Raw genomic sequence first — 14441 nt, 5'->3', positions numbered from 1 at the left:
CCTAAGCAGGCCTGGTTGTTTTAGCAATGTATCGTGCTTGTTTCAATAAAAAGGTATTTAAAAAAAAAAAAAAAAAGCCATACCATGTTGAATACGCCGGTTCTCGTCCGATCACCGAAGCTAAGCAGCATTGGGCTCGGTCAGTACTTGGGAGGGAGACCACCTGGGAACACCGAGTGCTGATGGCATTTCTTTTGCATTTTTATTCGCCCTTCACGTTTTTTTTTTTCTGTCATAGTTGCGCAGTGTCTCAGGCAACTATAGGAGGTGACGTTATTTTGTTATCGATAATACAATCTCATCGGCAACGTGTCCAACGTGTAGTACGTGCGGACGCGAAACTGTGGCAAAACTCGAAGCGAACCCGTGGCGTCTCGGCTGTCATTCTGACGTCTGCCGCGGCGGGTACACTGCAGATTAAACTCTAGCAAAGCCCCAAGATAGCTGGGAGGCCCAGTGTGCGCATAACACTGCGCAGAAGCGCACAATATGCGCCCACCGCACCATGCACCGCACCCACTGCCGGTCCATGTGTAAACAACACAGGCTCGCTCCCGCTGCTCTTTCCGTGCATGCCGCAGTGGTTTAGGTTCGCCAGAACGGCTGAGAAAAGCGCAGGGCAGGTAACTGCACGCTTGGCGGCTGTTGCCACGAGCGAGGGAAGTATCCATGCGCAGTTTTGCATCCTCGAGGGCCAAACACAGTACATAAAGACTCGGAAAGCACTGTCTCTCGCCATCGGCCATACCATGTTGAATACGCCGGTTCTCGTCCGATCACCGAAGCTAAGCAGCATTGGGCTCGGTCAGTACTTGGGAGGGAGACCACCTGGGAACACCGAGTGCTGATGGCGTTTCTTTTGCATTTTTATTCGCCCTTCACGTTTTTTTTTTTCTGTCATAGTTGCGCAGTGTCTCAGGCAACTATAGGAGGTGACGTTATTTTGTTATCGATAATACAATCTCATCGGCAACGTGTCCAACGTGTAGTACGTGCGGACGCGAAACTGTGGCAAAACTCGAAGCGAACCCGTGGCGTCTCGGCTGTCATTCTGACGTCTGCCGCGGCGGGTACACTGCAGATTAAACTCTAGCAAAGCCCCAAGATAGCTGGGAGGCCCAGTGTGCGCATAACACTGCGCAGAAGCGCACAATATGCGCCCACCGCACCATGCACCGCACCCACTGCCGGTCCATGTGTAAACAACACAGGCTCGCTCCCGCTGCTCTTTCCGTGCATGCCGCAGTGGTTTAGGTTCGCCAGAACGGCTGAGAAAAGCGCAGGGCAGGTAACTGCACGCTTGGCGGCTGTTGCCACGAGCGAGGGAAGTATCCATGCGCAGTTTTGCATCCTCGAGGGCCAAACACAGTACATAAAGACTCGGAAAGCACTGTCTCTCGCCATCGGCCATACCATGTTGAATACGCCGGTTCTCGTCCGATCACCGAAGCTAAGCAGCATTGGGCTCGGTCAGTACTTGGGAGGGAGACCACCTGGGAACACCGAGTGCTGATGGCATTTCTTTTGCATTTTTATTCGCCCTTCACGTTTTTTTTTTTCTGTCATAGTTGCGCAGTGTCTCAGGCAACTATAGGAGGTGACGTTATTTTGTTATCGATAATACAATCTCATCGGCAACGTGTCCAACGTGTAGTACGTGCGGACGCGAAACTGTGGCAAAACTCGAAGCGAACCCGTGGCGTCTCGGCTGTCATTCTGACGTCTGCCGCGGCGGGTACACTGCAGATTAAACTCTAGCAAAGCCCCAAGATAGCTGGGAGGCCCAGTGTGCGCATAACACTGCGCAGAAGCGCACAATATGCGCCCACCGCACCATGCACCGCACCCACTGCCGGTCCATGTGTAAACAACACAGGCTCGCTCCCGCTGCTCTTTCCGTGCATGCCGCAGTGGTTTAGGTTCGCCAGAACGGCTGAGAAAAGCGCAGGGCAGGTAACTGCACGCTTGGCGGCTGTTGCCACGAGCGAGGGAAGTATCCATGCGCAGTTTTGCATCCTCGAGGGCCAAACACAGTACATAAAGACTCGGAAAGCACTGTCTCTCGCCATCGGCCATACCATGTTGAATACGCCGGTTCTCGTCCGATCACCGAAGCTAAGCAGCATTGGGCTCGGTCAGTACTTGGGAGGGAGACCACCTGGGAACACCGAGTGCTGATGGCATTTCTTTTGCATTTTTATTCGCCCTTCACGTTTTTTTTTTTCTGTCATAGTTGCGCAGTGTCTCAGGCAACTATAGGAGGTGACGTTATTTTGTTATCGATAATACAATCTCATCGGCAACGTGTCCAACGTGTAGTACGTGCGGACGCGAAACTGTGGCAAAACTCGAAGCGAACCCGTGGCGTCTCGGCTGTCATTCTGACGTCTGCCGCGGCGGGTACACTGCAGATTAAACTCTAGCAAAGCCCCAAGATAGCTGGGAGGCCCAGTGTGCGCATAACACTGCGCAGAAGCGCACAATATGCGCCCACCGCACCATGCACCGCACCCACTGCCGGTCCATGTGTAAACAACACAGGCTCGCTCCCGCTGCTCTTTCCGTGCATGCCGCAGTGGTTTAGGTTCGCCAGAACGGCTGAGAAAAGCGCAGGGCAGGTAACTGCACGCTTGGCGGCTGTTGCCACGAGCGAGGGAAGTATCCATGCGCAGTTTTGCATCCTCGAGGGCCAAACACAGTACATAAAGACTCGGAAAGCACTGTCTCTCGCCATCGGCCATACCATGTTGAATACGCCGGTTCTCGTCCGATCACCGAAGGTAAGCAGCATTGGGCTCGGTCAGTACTTGGGAGGGAGACCACCTGGGAACACCGAGTGCTGATGGCATTTCTTTTGCATTTTTATTCGCCCTTCACGTTTTTTTTTTTTCTGTCATAGTTGCGCAGTGTCTCAGGCAACTATAGGAGGTGACGTTATTTTGTTATCGATAATACAATCTCATCGGCAACGTGTCCAACGTGTAGTACGTGCGGACGCGAAACTGTGGCAAAACTCGAAGCGAACCCGTGGCGTCTCGGCTGTCATTCTGACGTCTGCCGCGGCGGGTACACTGCAGATTAAACTCTAGCAAAGCCCCAAGATAGCTGGGAGGCCCAGTGTGCGCATAACACTGCGCAGAAGCGCACAGTATGTGCCCACCGCACCATGCACCGCACCCACTGCCGGTCCATGTGTAAACAACACAGGCTCGCTCCCGCTGCTCTTTCCGTGCATGCCGCAGTGGTTTAGGTTCGCCAGAACGGCTGAGAAAAGCGCAGGGCAGGTAACTGCACGCTTGGCGGCTGTTGCCACGAGCGAGGGAAGTATCCATGCGCAGTTTTGCATCCTCGAGGGCCAAACACAGTACATAAAGACTCGGAAAGCACTGTCTCTCGCCATCGGCCATACCATGTTGAATACGCCGGTTCTCGTCCGATCACCGAAGCTAAGCAGCATTGGGCTCGGTCAGTACTTGGGAGGGAGACCACCTGGGAACACCGAGTGCTGATGGCATTTCTTTTGCATTTTTATTCGCCCTTCACGTTTTTTTTTTTCTGTCATAGTTGCGCAGTGTCTCAGGCAACTATAGGAGGTGACGTTATTTTGTTATCGATAATACAATCTCATCGGCAACGTGTCCAACGTGTAGTACGTGCGGACGCGAAACTGTGGCAAAACTCGAAGCGAACCCGTGGCGTCTCGGCTGTCATTCTGACGTCTGCCGCGGCGGGTACACTGCAGATTAAACTCTAGCAAAGCCCCAAGATAGCTGGGAGGCCCAGTGTGCGCATAACACTGCGCAGAAGCGCACAATATGCGCCCACCGCACCATGCACCGCACCCACTGCCGGTCCATGTGTAAACAACACAGGCTCGCTCCCGCTGCTCTTTCCGTGCATGCCGCAGTGGTTTAGGTTCGCCAGAACGGCTGAGAAAAGCGCAGGGCAGGTAACTGCACGCTTGGCGGCTGTTGCCACGAGCGAGGGAAGTATCCATGCGCAGTTTTGCATCCTCGAGGGCCAAACACAGTACATAAAGACTCGGAAAGCACTGTCTCTCGCCATCGGCCATACCATGTTGAATACGCCGGTTCTCGTCCGATCACCGAAGCTAAGCAGCATTGGGCTCGGTCAGTACTTGGGAGGGAGACCACCTGGGAACACCGAGTGCTGATGGCATTTGTTTTGCATTTTTATTCGCCCTTCACGTTTTTTTTTTTCTGTCATAGTTGCGCAGTGTCTCAGGCAACTATAGGAGGTGACGTTATTTTGTTATCGATAATACAATCTCATCGGCAACGTGTCCAACGTGTAGTACGTGCGGACGCGAAACTGTGGCAAAACTCGAAGCGAACCCGTGGCGTCTCGGCTGTCATTCTGACGTCTGCCGCGGCGGGTACACTGCAGATTAAACTCTAGCAAAGCCCCAAGATAGCTGGGAGGCCCAGTGTGCGCATAACACTGCGCAGAAGCGCACAATATGCGCCCACCGCACCATGCACCGCACCCACTGCCGGTCCATGTGTAAACAACACAGGCTCGCTCCCGCTGCTCTTTCCGTGCATGCCGCAGTGGTTTAGGTTCGCCAGAACGGCTGAGAAAAGCGCAGGGCAGGTAACTGCACGCTTGGCGGCTGTTGCCACGAGCGAGGGAAGTATCCATGCGCAGTTTTGCATCCTCGAGGGCCAAACACAGTACATAAAGACTCGGAAAGCACTGTCTCTCGCCATCGGCCATACCATGTTGAATACGCCGGTTCTCGTCCGATCACCGAAGCTAAGCAGCATTGGGCTCGGTCAGTACTTGGGAGGGAGACCACCTGGGAACACCGAGTGCTGATGGCATTTCTTTTGCATTTTTATTCGCCCTTCACGTTTTTTTTTTTTTTCTGTCATAGTTGCGCAGTGTCTCAGGCAACTATAGGAGGTGACGTTATTTTGTTATCGATAATACAATCTCATCGGCAACGTGTCCAACGTGTAGTACGTGCGGACGCGAAACTGTGGCAAAACTCGAAGCGAACCCGTGGCGTCTCGGCTGTCATTCTGACGTCTGCCGCGGCGGGTACACTGCAGATTAAACTCTAGCAAAGCCCCAAGATAGCTGGGAGGCCCAGTGTGCGCATAACACTGCGCAGAAGCGCACAATATGCGCCCACCGCACCATGCACCGCACCCACTGCCGGTCCATGTGTAAACAACACAGGCTCGCTCCCGCTGCTCTTTCCGTGCATGCCGCAGTGGTTTAGGTTCGCCAGAACGGCTGAGAAAAGCGCAGGGCAGGTAACTGCACGCTTGGCGGCTGTTGCCACGAGCGAGGGAAGTATCCATGCGCAGTTTTGCATCCTCGAGGGCCAAACACAGTACATAAAGACTCGGAAAGCACTGTCTCTCGCCATCGGCCATACCATGTTGAATACGCCGGTTCTCGTCCGATCACCGAAGCTAAGCAGCATTGGGCTCGGTCAGTACTTGGGAGGGAGACCACCTGGGAACACCGAGTGCTGATGGCATTTCTTTTGCATTTTTATTCGCCCTTCACGTTTTTTTTTTTCTGTCATAGTTGCGCAGTGTCTCAGGCAACTATAGGAGGTGACGTTATTTTGTTATCGATAATACAATCTCATCGGCAACGTGTCCAACGTGTAGTACGTGCGGACGCGAAACTGTGGCAAAACTCGAAGCGAACCCGTGGCGTCTCGGCTGTCATTCTGACGTCTGCCGCGGCGGGTACACTGCAGATTAAACTCTAGCAAAGCCCCAAGATAGCTGGGAGGCCCAGTGTGCGCATAACACTGCGCAGAAGCGCACAATATGCGCCCACCGCACCATGCACCGCATCCACTGCCGGTCCATGTGTAAACAACACAGGCTCGCTCCCGCTGCTCTTTCCGTGCATGCCGCAGTGGTTTAGGTTCGCCAGAACGGCTGAGAAAAGCGCAGGGCAGGTAACTGCACGCTTGGCGGCTGTTGCCACGAGCGAGGGAAGTATCCATGCGCAGTTTTGCATCCTCGAGGGCCAAACACAGTACATAAAGACTCGGAAAGCACTGTCTCTCGCCATCGGCCATACCATGTTGAATACGCCGGTTCTCGTCCGATCACCGAAGCTAAGCAGCATTGGGCTCGGTCAGTACTTGGGAGGGAGACCACCTGGGAACACCGAGTGCTGATGGCATTTCTTTTGCATTTTTATTCGCCCTTCACGTTTTTTTTTTTCTGTCATAGTTGCGCAGTGTCTCAGGCAACTATAGGAGGTGACGTTATTTTGTTATCGATAATACAATCTCATCGGCAACGTGTCCAACGTGTAGTACGTGCGGACGCGAAACTGTGGCAAAACTCGAAGCGAACCCGTGGCGTCTCGGCTGTCATTCTGACGTCTGCCGCGGCGGGTACACTGCAGATTAAACTCTAGCAAAGCCCCAAGATAGCTGGGAGGCCCAGTGTGCGCATAACACTGCGCAGAAGCGCACAATATGCGCCCACCGCACCATGCACCGCACCCACTGCCGGTCCATGTGTAAACAACACAGGCTCGCTCCCGCTGCTCTTTCCGTGCATGCCGCAGTGGTTTAGGTTCGCCAGAACGGCTGAGAAAAGCGCAGGGCAGGTAACTGCACGCTTGGCGGCTGTTGCCACGAGCGAGGGAAGTATCCATGCGCAGTTTTGCATCCTCGAGGGCCAAACACAGTACATAAAGACTCGGAAAGCACTGTCTCTCGCCATCGGCCATACCATGTTGAATACGCCGGTTCTCGTCCGATCACCGAAGCTAAGCAGCATTGGGCTCGGTCAGTACTTGGGAGGGAGACCACCTGGGAACACCGAGTGCTGATGGCATTTCTTTTGCATTTTTATTCGCCCTTCACGTTTTTTTTTTTTTCTGTCATAGTTGCGCAGTGTCTCAGGCAACTATAGGAGGTGACGTTATTTTGTTATCGATAATACAATCTCATCGGCAACGTGTCCAACGTGTAGTACGTGCGGACGCGAAACTGTGGCAAAACTCGAAGCGAACCCGTGGCGTCTCGGCTGTCATTCTGACGTCTGCCGCGGCGGGTACACTGCAGATTAAACTCTAGCAAAGCCCCAAGATAGCTGGGAGGCCCAGTGTGCGCATAACACTGCGCAGAAGCGCACAATATGCGCCCACCGCACCATGCACCGCACCCACTGCCGGTCCATGTGTAAACAACACAGGCTCGCTCCCGCTGCTCTTTCCGTGCATGCCGCAGTGGTTTAGGTTCGCCAGAACGGCTGAGAAAAGCGCAGGGCAGGTAACTGCACGCTTGGCGGCTGTTGCCACGAGCGAGGGAAGTATCCATGCGCAGTTTTGCATCCTCGAGGGCCAAACACAGTACATAAAGACTCGGAAAGCACTGTCTCTCGCCATCGGCCATACCATGTTGAATACGCCGGTTCTCGTCCGATCACCGAAGCTAAGCAGCATTGGGCTCGGTCAGTACTTGGGAGGGAGACCACCTGGGAACACCGAGTGCTGATGGCATTTCTTTTGCATTTTTATTCGCCCTTCACGTTTTTTTTTTCTGTCATAGTTGCGCAGTGTCTCAGGCAACTATAGGAGGTGACGTTATTTTGTTATCGATAATACAATCTCATCGGCAACGTGTCCAACGTGTAGTACGTGCGGACGCGAAACTGTGGCAAAACTCGAAGCGAACCCGTGGCGTCTCGGCTGTCATTCTGACGTCTGCCGCGGCGGGTACACTGCAGATTAAACTCTAGCAAAGCCCCAAGATAGCTGGGAGGCCCAGTGTGCGCATAACACTGCGCAGAAGCGCACAATATGCGCCCACCGCACCATGCACCGCACCCACTGCCGGTCCATGTGTAAACAACACAGGCTCGCTCCCGCTGCTCTTTCCGTGCATGCCGCAGTGGTTTAGGTTCGCCAGAACGGCTGAGAAAAGCGCAGGGCAGGTAACTGCACGCTTGGCGGCTGTTGCCACGAGCGAGGGAAGTATCCATGCGCAGTTTTGCATCCTCGAGGGCCAAACACAGTACATAAAGACTCGGAAAGCACTGTCTCTCGCCATCGGCCATACCATGTTGAATACGCCGGTTCTCGTCCGATCACCGAAGCTAAGCAGCATTGGGCTCGGTCAGTACTTGGGAGGGAGACCACCTGGGAACACCGAGTGCTGATGGCATTTCTTTTGCATTTTTATTCGCCCTTCACGTTTTTTTTTTTTCTGTCATAGTTGCGCAGTGTCTCAGGCAACTATAGGAGGTGACGTTATTTTGTTATCGATAATACAATCTCATCGGCAACGTGTCCAACGTGTAGTACGTGCGGACGCGAAACTGTGGCAAAACTCGAAGCGAACCCGTGGCGTCTCGGCTGTCATTCTGACGTCTGCCGCGGCGGGTACACTGCAGATTAAACTCTAGCAAAGCCCCAAGATAGCTGGGAGGCCCAGTGTGCGCATAACACTGCGCAGAAGCGCACAATATGCGCCCACCGCACCATGCACCGCACCCACTGCCGGTCCATGTGTAAACAACACAGGCTCGCTCCCGCTGCTCTTTCCGTGCATGCCGCAGTGGTTTAGGTTCGCCAGAACGGCTGAGAAAAGCGCAGGGCAGGTAACTGCACGCTTGGCGGCTGTTGCCACGAGCGAGGGAAGTATCCATGCGCAGTTTTGCATCCTCGAGGGCCAAACACAGTACATAAAGACTCGGAAAGCACTGTCTCTCGCCATCGGCCATACCATGTTGAATACGCCGGTTCTCGTCCGATCACCGAAGCTAAGCAGCATTGGGCTCGGTCAGTACTTGGGAGGGAGACCACCTGGGAACACCGAGTGCTGATGGCATTTCTTTTGCATTTTTATTCGCCCTTCACGTTTTTTTTTTTCTGTCATAGTTGCGCAGTGTCTCAGGCAACTATAGGAGGTGACGTTATTTTGTTATCGATAATACAATCTCATCGGCAACGTGTCCAACGTGTAGTACGTGCGGACGCGAAACTGTGGCAAAACTCGAAGCGAACCCGTGGCGTCTCGGCTGTCATTCTGACGTCTGCCGCGGCGGGTACACTGCAGATTAAACTCTAGCAAAGCCCCAAGATAGCTGGGAGGCCCAGTGTGCGCATAACACTGCGCAGAAGCGCACAATATGCGCCCACCGCACCATGCACCGCACCCACTGCCGGTCCATGTGTAAACAACACAGGCTCGCTCCCGCTGCTCTTTCCGTGCATGCCGCAGTGGTTTAGGTTCGCCAGAACGGCTGAGAAAAGCGCAGGGCAGGTAACTGCACGCTTGGCGGCTGTTGCCACGAGCGAGGGAAGTATCCATGCGCAGTTTTGCATCCTCGAGGGCCAAACACAGTACATAAAGACTCGGAAAGCACTGTCTCTCGCCATCGGCCATACCATGTTGAATACGCCGGTTCTCGTCCGATCACCGAAGCTAAGCAGCATTGGGCTCGGTCAGTACTTGGGAGGGAGACCACCTGGGAACACCGAGTGCTGATGGCATTTCTTTTGCATTTTTATTCGCCCTTCACGTTTTTTTTTTTTTCTGTCATAGTTGCGCAGTGTCTCAGGCAACTATAGGAGGTGACGTTATTTTGTTATCGATAATACAATCTCATCGGCAACGTGTCCAACGTGTAGTACGTGCGGACGCGAAACTGTGGCAAAACTCGAAGCGAACCCGTGGCGTCTCGGCTGTCATTCTGACGTCTGCCGCGGCGGGTACACTGCAGATTAAACTCTAGCAAAGCCCCAAGATAGCTGGGAGGCCCAGTGTGCGCATAACACTGCGCAGAAGCGCACAATATGCGCCCACCGCACCATGCACCGCACCCACTGCCGGTCCATGTGTAAACAACACAGGCTCGCTCCCGCTGCTCTTTCCGTGCATGCCGCAGTGGTTTAGGTTCGCCAGAACGGCTGAGAAAAGCGCAGGGCAGGTAACTGCACGCTTGGCGGCTGTTGCCACGAGCGAGGGAAGTATCCATGCGCAGTTTTGCATCCTCGAGGGCCAAACACAGTACATAAAGACTCGGAAAGCACTGTCTCTCGCCATCGGCCATACCATGTTGAATACGCCGGTTCTCGTCCGATCACCGAAGCTAAGCAGCATTGGGCTCGGTCAGTACTTGGGAGGGAGACCACCTGGGAACACCGAGTGCTGATGGCATTTCTTTTGCATTTTTATTCGCCCTTCACGTTTTTTTTTTCTGTCATAGTTGCGCAGTGTCTCAGGCAACTATAGGAGGTGACGTTATTTTGTTATCGATAATACAATCTCATCGGCAACGTGTCCAACGTGTTGTACGTGCGGACGCGAAACTGTGGCAAAACTCGAAGCGAACCCGTGGCGTCTCGGCTGTCATTCTGACGTCTGCCGCGGCGGGTACACTGCAGATTAAACTCTAGCAAAGCCCCAAGATAGCTGGGAGGCCCAGTGTGCGCATAACACTGCGCAGAAGCGCACAATATGCGCCCACCGCACCATGCACCGCACCCACTGCCGGTCCATGTGTAAACAACACAGGCTCGCTCCCGCTGCTCTTTCCGTGCATGCCGCAGTGGTTTAGGTTCGCCAGAACGGCTGAGAAAAGCGCAGGGCAGGTAACTGCACGCTTGGCGGCTGTTGCCACGAGCGAGGGAAGTATCCATGCGCAGTTTTGCATCCTCGAGGGCCAAACACAGTACATAAAGACTCGGAAAGCACTGTCTCTCGCCATCGGCCATACCATGTTGAATACGCCGGTTCTCGTCCGATCACCGAAGCTAAGCAGCATTGGGCTCGGTCAGTACTTGGGAGGGAGACCACCTGGGAACACCGAGTGCTGATGGCATTTCTTTTGCATTTTTATTCGCCCTTCACGTTTTTTTTTTTCTGTCATAGTTGCGCAGTGTCTCAGGCAACTATAGGAGGTGACGTTATTTTGTTATCGATAATACAATCTCATCGGCAACGTGTCCAACGTGTAGTACGTGCGGACGCGAAACTGTGGCAAAACTCGAAGCGAACCCGTGGCGTCTCGGCTGTCATTCTGACGTCTGCCGCGGCGGGTACACTGCAGATTAAACTCTAGCAAAGCCCCAAGATAGCTGGGAGGCCCAGTGTGCGCATAACACTGCGCAGAAGCGCACAATATGCGCCCACCGCACCATGCACCGCACCCACTGCCGGTCCATGTGTAAACAACACAGGCTCGCTCCCGCTGCTCTTTCCGTGCATGCCGCAGTGGTTTAGGTTCGCCAGAACGGCTGAGAAAAGCGCAGGGCAGGTAACTGCACGCTTGGCGGCTGTTGCCACGAGCGAGGGAAGTATCCATGCGCAGTTTTGCATCCTCGAGGGCCAAACACAGTACATAAAGACTCGGAAAGCACTGTCTCTCGCCATCGGCCATACCATGTTGAATACGCCGGTTCTCGTCCGATCACCGAAGCTAAGCAGCATTGGGCTCGGTCAGTACTTGGGAGGGAGACCACCTGGGAACACCGAGTGCTGATGGCATTTCTTTTGCATTTTTATTCGCCCTTCACGTTTTTTTTTTTTCTGTCATAGTTGCGCAGTGTCTCAGGCAACTATAGGAGGTGACGTTATTTTGTTATCGATAATACAATCTCATCGGCAACGTGTCCAACGTGTAGTACGTGCGGACGCGAAACTGTGGCAAAACTCGAAGCGAACCCGTGGCGTCTCGGCTGTCATTCTGACGTCTGCCGCGGCGGGTACACTGCAGATTAAACTCTAGCAAAGCCCCAAGATAGCTGGGAGGCCCAGTGTGCGCATAACACTGCGCAGAAGCGCACAATATGCGCCCACCGCACCATGCACCGCACCCACTGCCGGTCCATGTGTAAACAACACAGGCTCGCTCCCGCTGCTCTTTCCGTGCATGCCGCAGTGGTTTAGGTTCGCCAGAACGGCTGAGAAAAGCGCAGGGCAGGTAACTGCACGCTTGGCGGCTGTTGCCACGAGCGAGGGAAGTATCCATGCGCAGTTTTGCATCCTCGAGGGCCAAACACAGTACATAAAGACTCGGAAAGCACTGTCTCTCGCCATCGGCCATACCATGTTGAATACGCCGGTTCTCGTCCGATCACCGAAGCTAAGCAGCATTGGGCTCGGTCAGTACTTGGGAGGGAGACCACCTGGGAACACCGAGGGCTGATGGCATTTCTTTTGCATTTTTATTCGCCCTTCACGTTTTTTTTTTTTTCTGTCATAGTTGCGCAGTGTCTCAGGCAACTATAGGAGGTGACGTTATTTTGTTATCGATAATACAATCTCATCGGCAACGTGTCCAACGTGTAGTACGTGCGGACGCGAAACTGTGGCAAAACTCGAAGCGAACCCGTGGCGTCTCGGCTGTCATTCTGACGTCTGCCGCGGCGGGTACACTGCAGATTAAACTCTAGCAAAGCCCCAAGATAGCTGGGAGGCCCAGTGTGCGCATAACACTGCGCAGAAGCGCACAATATGCGCCCACCGCACCATGCACCGCACCCACTGCCGGTCCATGTGTAAACAACACAGGCTCGCTCCCGCTGCTCTTTCCGTGCATGCCGCAGTGGTTTAGGTTCGCCAGAACGGCTGAGAAAAGCGCAGGGCAGGTAACTGCACGCTTGGCGGCTGTTGCCACGAGCGAGGGAAGTATCCATGCGCAGTTTTGCATCCTCGAGGGCCAAACACAGTACATAAAGACTCGGAAAGCACTGTCTCTCGCCATCGGCCATACCATGTTGAATACGCCGGTTCTCGTCCGATCACCGAAGCTAAGCAGCATTGGGCTCGGTCAGTACTTGGGAGGGAGACCACCTGGGAACACCGAGTGCTGATGGCATTTCTTTTGCATTTTTATTCGCCCTTCACGTTTTTTTTTTTCTGTCATAGTTGCGCAGTGTCTCAGGCAACTATAGGAGGTGACGTTATTTTGTTATCGATAATACAATCTCATCGGCAACGTGTCCAACGTGTAGTACGTGCGGACGCGAAACTGTGGCAAAACTCGAAGCGAACCCGTGGCGTCTCGGCTGTCATTCTGACGTCTGCCGCGGCGGGTACACTGCAGATTAAACTCTAGCAAAGCCCCAAGATAGCTGGGAGGCCCAGTGTGCGCATAACACTGCGCAGAAGCGCACAATATGCGCCCACCGCACCATGCACCGCACCCACTGCCGGTCCATGTGTAAACAACACAGGCTCGCTCCCGCTGCTCTTTCCGTGCATGCCGCAGTGGTTTAGGTTCGCCAGAACGGCTGAGAAAAGCGCAGGGCAGGTAACTGCACGCTTGGCGGCTGTTGCCACGAGCGAGGGAAGTATCCATGCGCAGTTTTGCATCCTCGAGGGCCAAACACAGTACATAAAGACTCGGAAAGCACTGTCTCTCGCCATCGGCCATACCATGTTGAATACGCCGGTTCTCGTCCGATCACCGAAGCTAAGCAGCATTGGGCTCGGTCAGTACTTGGGAGGGAGACCACCTGGGAACACCGAGTGCTGATGGCATTTCTTTTGCATTTTTATTCGCCCTTCACGTTTTTTTTTTTTCTGTCATAGTTGCGCAGTGTCTCAGGCAACTATAGGAGGTGACGTTATTTTGTTATCGATAATACAATCTCATCGGCAACGTGTCCAACGTGTAGTACGTGCGGACGCGAAACTGTGGCAAAACTCGAAGCGAACCCGTGGCGTCTCGGCTGTCATTCTGACGTCTGCCGCGGCGGGTACACTGCAGATTAAACTCTAGCAAAGCCCCAAGATAGCTGGGAGGCCCAGTGTGCGCATAACACTGCGCAGAAGCGCACAATATGCGCCCACCGCACCATGCACCGCACCCACTGCCGGTCCATGTGTAAACAACACAGGCTCGCTCCCGCTGCTCTTTCCGTGCATGCCGCAGTGGTTTAGGTTCGCCAGAACGGCTGAGAAAAGCGCAGGGCAGGTAACTGCACGCTTGGCGGCTGTTGCCACGAGCGAGGGAAGTATCCATGCGCAGATTTGCATCCTCGAGGGCCAAACACAGTACATAAAGACTCGGAAAGCACTGTCTCTCGCCATCGGCCATACCATGTTGAATACGCCGGTTCTCGTCCGATCACCGAAGCTAAGCAGCATTGGGCTCGGTCAGTACTTGGGAGGGAGACCACCTGGGAACACCGAGTGCTGATGGCATTTCTTTTGCATTTTTATTCGCCCTTCACGTTTTTTTTTTTCTGTCATAGTTGCGCAGTGTCTCAGGCAACTATAGGAGGTGACGTTATTTTGTTATCGATAATACAATCTCATCGGCAACGTGTCCAACGTGTAGTACGTGCGGACGCGAAACTGTGGCAAAACTCGAAGCGAACCCGTGGCGTCTCGGCTGTCATTCTGACGTCTGCCGCGGCGGGTACACTGCAGATTAAACTCTAGCAAAGCCCCAAGATAGCTGGGAGGCCCAGTGTGCGCA

The 14441-nt window shown here is 53.9% G+C and overlaps 21 non-coding genes and 1 pseudogene across 21 annotated transcripts; all 22 read left to right on the top strand.

Moving 5' to 3' along the window:
• Positions 1-75: 75 nt before the first annotated feature.
• LOC149368979 (5S ribosomal RNA) lies at positions 76-181 on the top strand (annotated as a pseudogene).
• Positions 182-734: 553 nt separating this feature from the next.
• Positions 735-853, top strand: LOC149368978 (5S ribosomal RNA). The gene has a single exon (XR_016287633.1). It is a non-coding gene; the product is annotated as a 5S ribosomal RNA (ribosomal RNA).
• Positions 854-1399: 546 nt separating this feature from the next.
• LOC149368977 (5S ribosomal RNA) lies at positions 1400-1518 on the top strand. Its single transcript, XR_016287290.1, has one exon. It is a non-coding gene; the product is annotated as a 5S ribosomal RNA (ribosomal RNA).
• A 546-nt stretch (positions 1519-2064) lies between these two features.
• LOC149368976 (5S ribosomal RNA) lies at positions 2065-2183 on the top strand. The gene has a single exon (XR_016287288.1). It is a non-coding gene; the product is annotated as a 5S ribosomal RNA (ribosomal RNA).
• Positions 2184-2729: 546 nt separating this feature from the next.
• Positions 2730-2848, top strand: LOC149368975 (5S ribosomal RNA). Its single transcript, XR_016287646.1, has one exon. It is a non-coding gene; the product is annotated as a 5S ribosomal RNA (ribosomal RNA).
• A 547-nt stretch (positions 2849-3395) lies between these two features.
• LOC149368974 (5S ribosomal RNA) lies at positions 3396-3514 on the top strand. The gene has a single exon (XR_016287286.1). It is a non-coding gene; the product is annotated as a 5S ribosomal RNA (ribosomal RNA).
• Positions 3515-4060: 546 nt separating this feature from the next.
• Positions 4061-4179, top strand: LOC149368973 (5S ribosomal RNA). Its single transcript, XR_016287285.1, has one exon. It is a non-coding gene; the product is annotated as a 5S ribosomal RNA (ribosomal RNA).
• A 546-nt stretch (positions 4180-4725) lies between these two features.
• Positions 4726-4844, top strand: LOC149368972 (5S ribosomal RNA). Its single transcript, XR_016287284.1, has one exon. It is a non-coding gene; the product is annotated as a 5S ribosomal RNA (ribosomal RNA).
• Positions 4845-5393: 549 nt separating this feature from the next.
• Positions 5394-5512, top strand: LOC149368971 (5S ribosomal RNA). Its single transcript, XR_016287283.1, has one exon. It is a non-coding gene; the product is annotated as a 5S ribosomal RNA (ribosomal RNA).
• Positions 5513-6058: 546 nt separating this feature from the next.
• LOC149368970 (5S ribosomal RNA) lies at positions 6059-6177 on the top strand. Its single transcript, XR_016287282.1, has one exon. It is a non-coding gene; the product is annotated as a 5S ribosomal RNA (ribosomal RNA).
• A 546-nt stretch (positions 6178-6723) lies between these two features.
• Positions 6724-6842, top strand: LOC149368969 (5S ribosomal RNA). Its single transcript, XR_016287281.1, has one exon. It is a non-coding gene; the product is annotated as a 5S ribosomal RNA (ribosomal RNA).
• Positions 6843-7390: 548 nt separating this feature from the next.
• LOC149368968 (5S ribosomal RNA) lies at positions 7391-7509 on the top strand. Its single transcript, XR_016287280.1, has one exon. It is a non-coding gene; the product is annotated as a 5S ribosomal RNA (ribosomal RNA).
• A 545-nt stretch (positions 7510-8054) lies between these two features.
• Positions 8055-8173, top strand: LOC149368967 (5S ribosomal RNA). Its single transcript, XR_016287279.1, has one exon. It is a non-coding gene; the product is annotated as a 5S ribosomal RNA (ribosomal RNA).
• Positions 8174-8720: 547 nt separating this feature from the next.
• Positions 8721-8839, top strand: LOC149368966 (5S ribosomal RNA). The gene has a single exon (XR_016287278.1). It is a non-coding gene; the product is annotated as a 5S ribosomal RNA (ribosomal RNA).
• A 546-nt stretch (positions 8840-9385) lies between these two features.
• On the top strand, positions 9386-9504 carry LOC149368965 (5S ribosomal RNA). The gene has a single exon (XR_016287277.1). It is a non-coding gene; the product is annotated as a 5S ribosomal RNA (ribosomal RNA).
• A 548-nt stretch (positions 9505-10052) lies between these two features.
• LOC149368964 (5S ribosomal RNA) lies at positions 10053-10171 on the top strand. Its single transcript, XR_016287275.1, has one exon. It is a non-coding gene; the product is annotated as a 5S ribosomal RNA (ribosomal RNA).
• Positions 10172-10716: 545 nt separating this feature from the next.
• On the top strand, positions 10717-10835 carry LOC149368963 (5S ribosomal RNA). The gene has a single exon (XR_016287274.1). It is a non-coding gene; the product is annotated as a 5S ribosomal RNA (ribosomal RNA).
• Positions 10836-11381: 546 nt separating this feature from the next.
• On the top strand, positions 11382-11500 carry LOC149368962 (5S ribosomal RNA). Its single transcript, XR_016287273.1, has one exon. It is a non-coding gene; the product is annotated as a 5S ribosomal RNA (ribosomal RNA).
• Positions 11501-12047: 547 nt separating this feature from the next.
• Positions 12048-12166, top strand: LOC149368961 (5S ribosomal RNA). Its single transcript, XR_016287680.1, has one exon. It is a non-coding gene; the product is annotated as a 5S ribosomal RNA (ribosomal RNA).
• Positions 12167-12714: 548 nt separating this feature from the next.
• Positions 12715-12833, top strand: LOC149368960 (5S ribosomal RNA). The gene has a single exon (XR_016287272.1). It is a non-coding gene; the product is annotated as a 5S ribosomal RNA (ribosomal RNA).
• A 546-nt stretch (positions 12834-13379) lies between these two features.
• On the top strand, positions 13380-13498 carry LOC149368959 (5S ribosomal RNA). Its single transcript, XR_016287271.1, has one exon. It is a non-coding gene; the product is annotated as a 5S ribosomal RNA (ribosomal RNA).
• Positions 13499-14045: 547 nt separating this feature from the next.
• Positions 14046-14164, top strand: LOC149368958 (5S ribosomal RNA). Its single transcript, XR_016287270.1, has one exon. It is a non-coding gene; the product is annotated as a 5S ribosomal RNA (ribosomal RNA).
• The last annotated feature ends 277 nt before the right edge of the window (positions 14165-14441 follow it).

Source organism: Amblyomma mixtum, chromosome 1 (assembly GCF_055824585.1).
Source record: "Amblyomma mixtum isolate Tamu chromosome 1, ASM5582458v1, whole genome shotgun sequence".
NCBI lineage: Eukaryota > Metazoa > Arthropoda > Arachnida > Ixodida > Ixodidae > Amblyomma > Amblyomma mixtum.
This window is presented reverse-complemented; position numbering and strand designations above follow the sequence as displayed.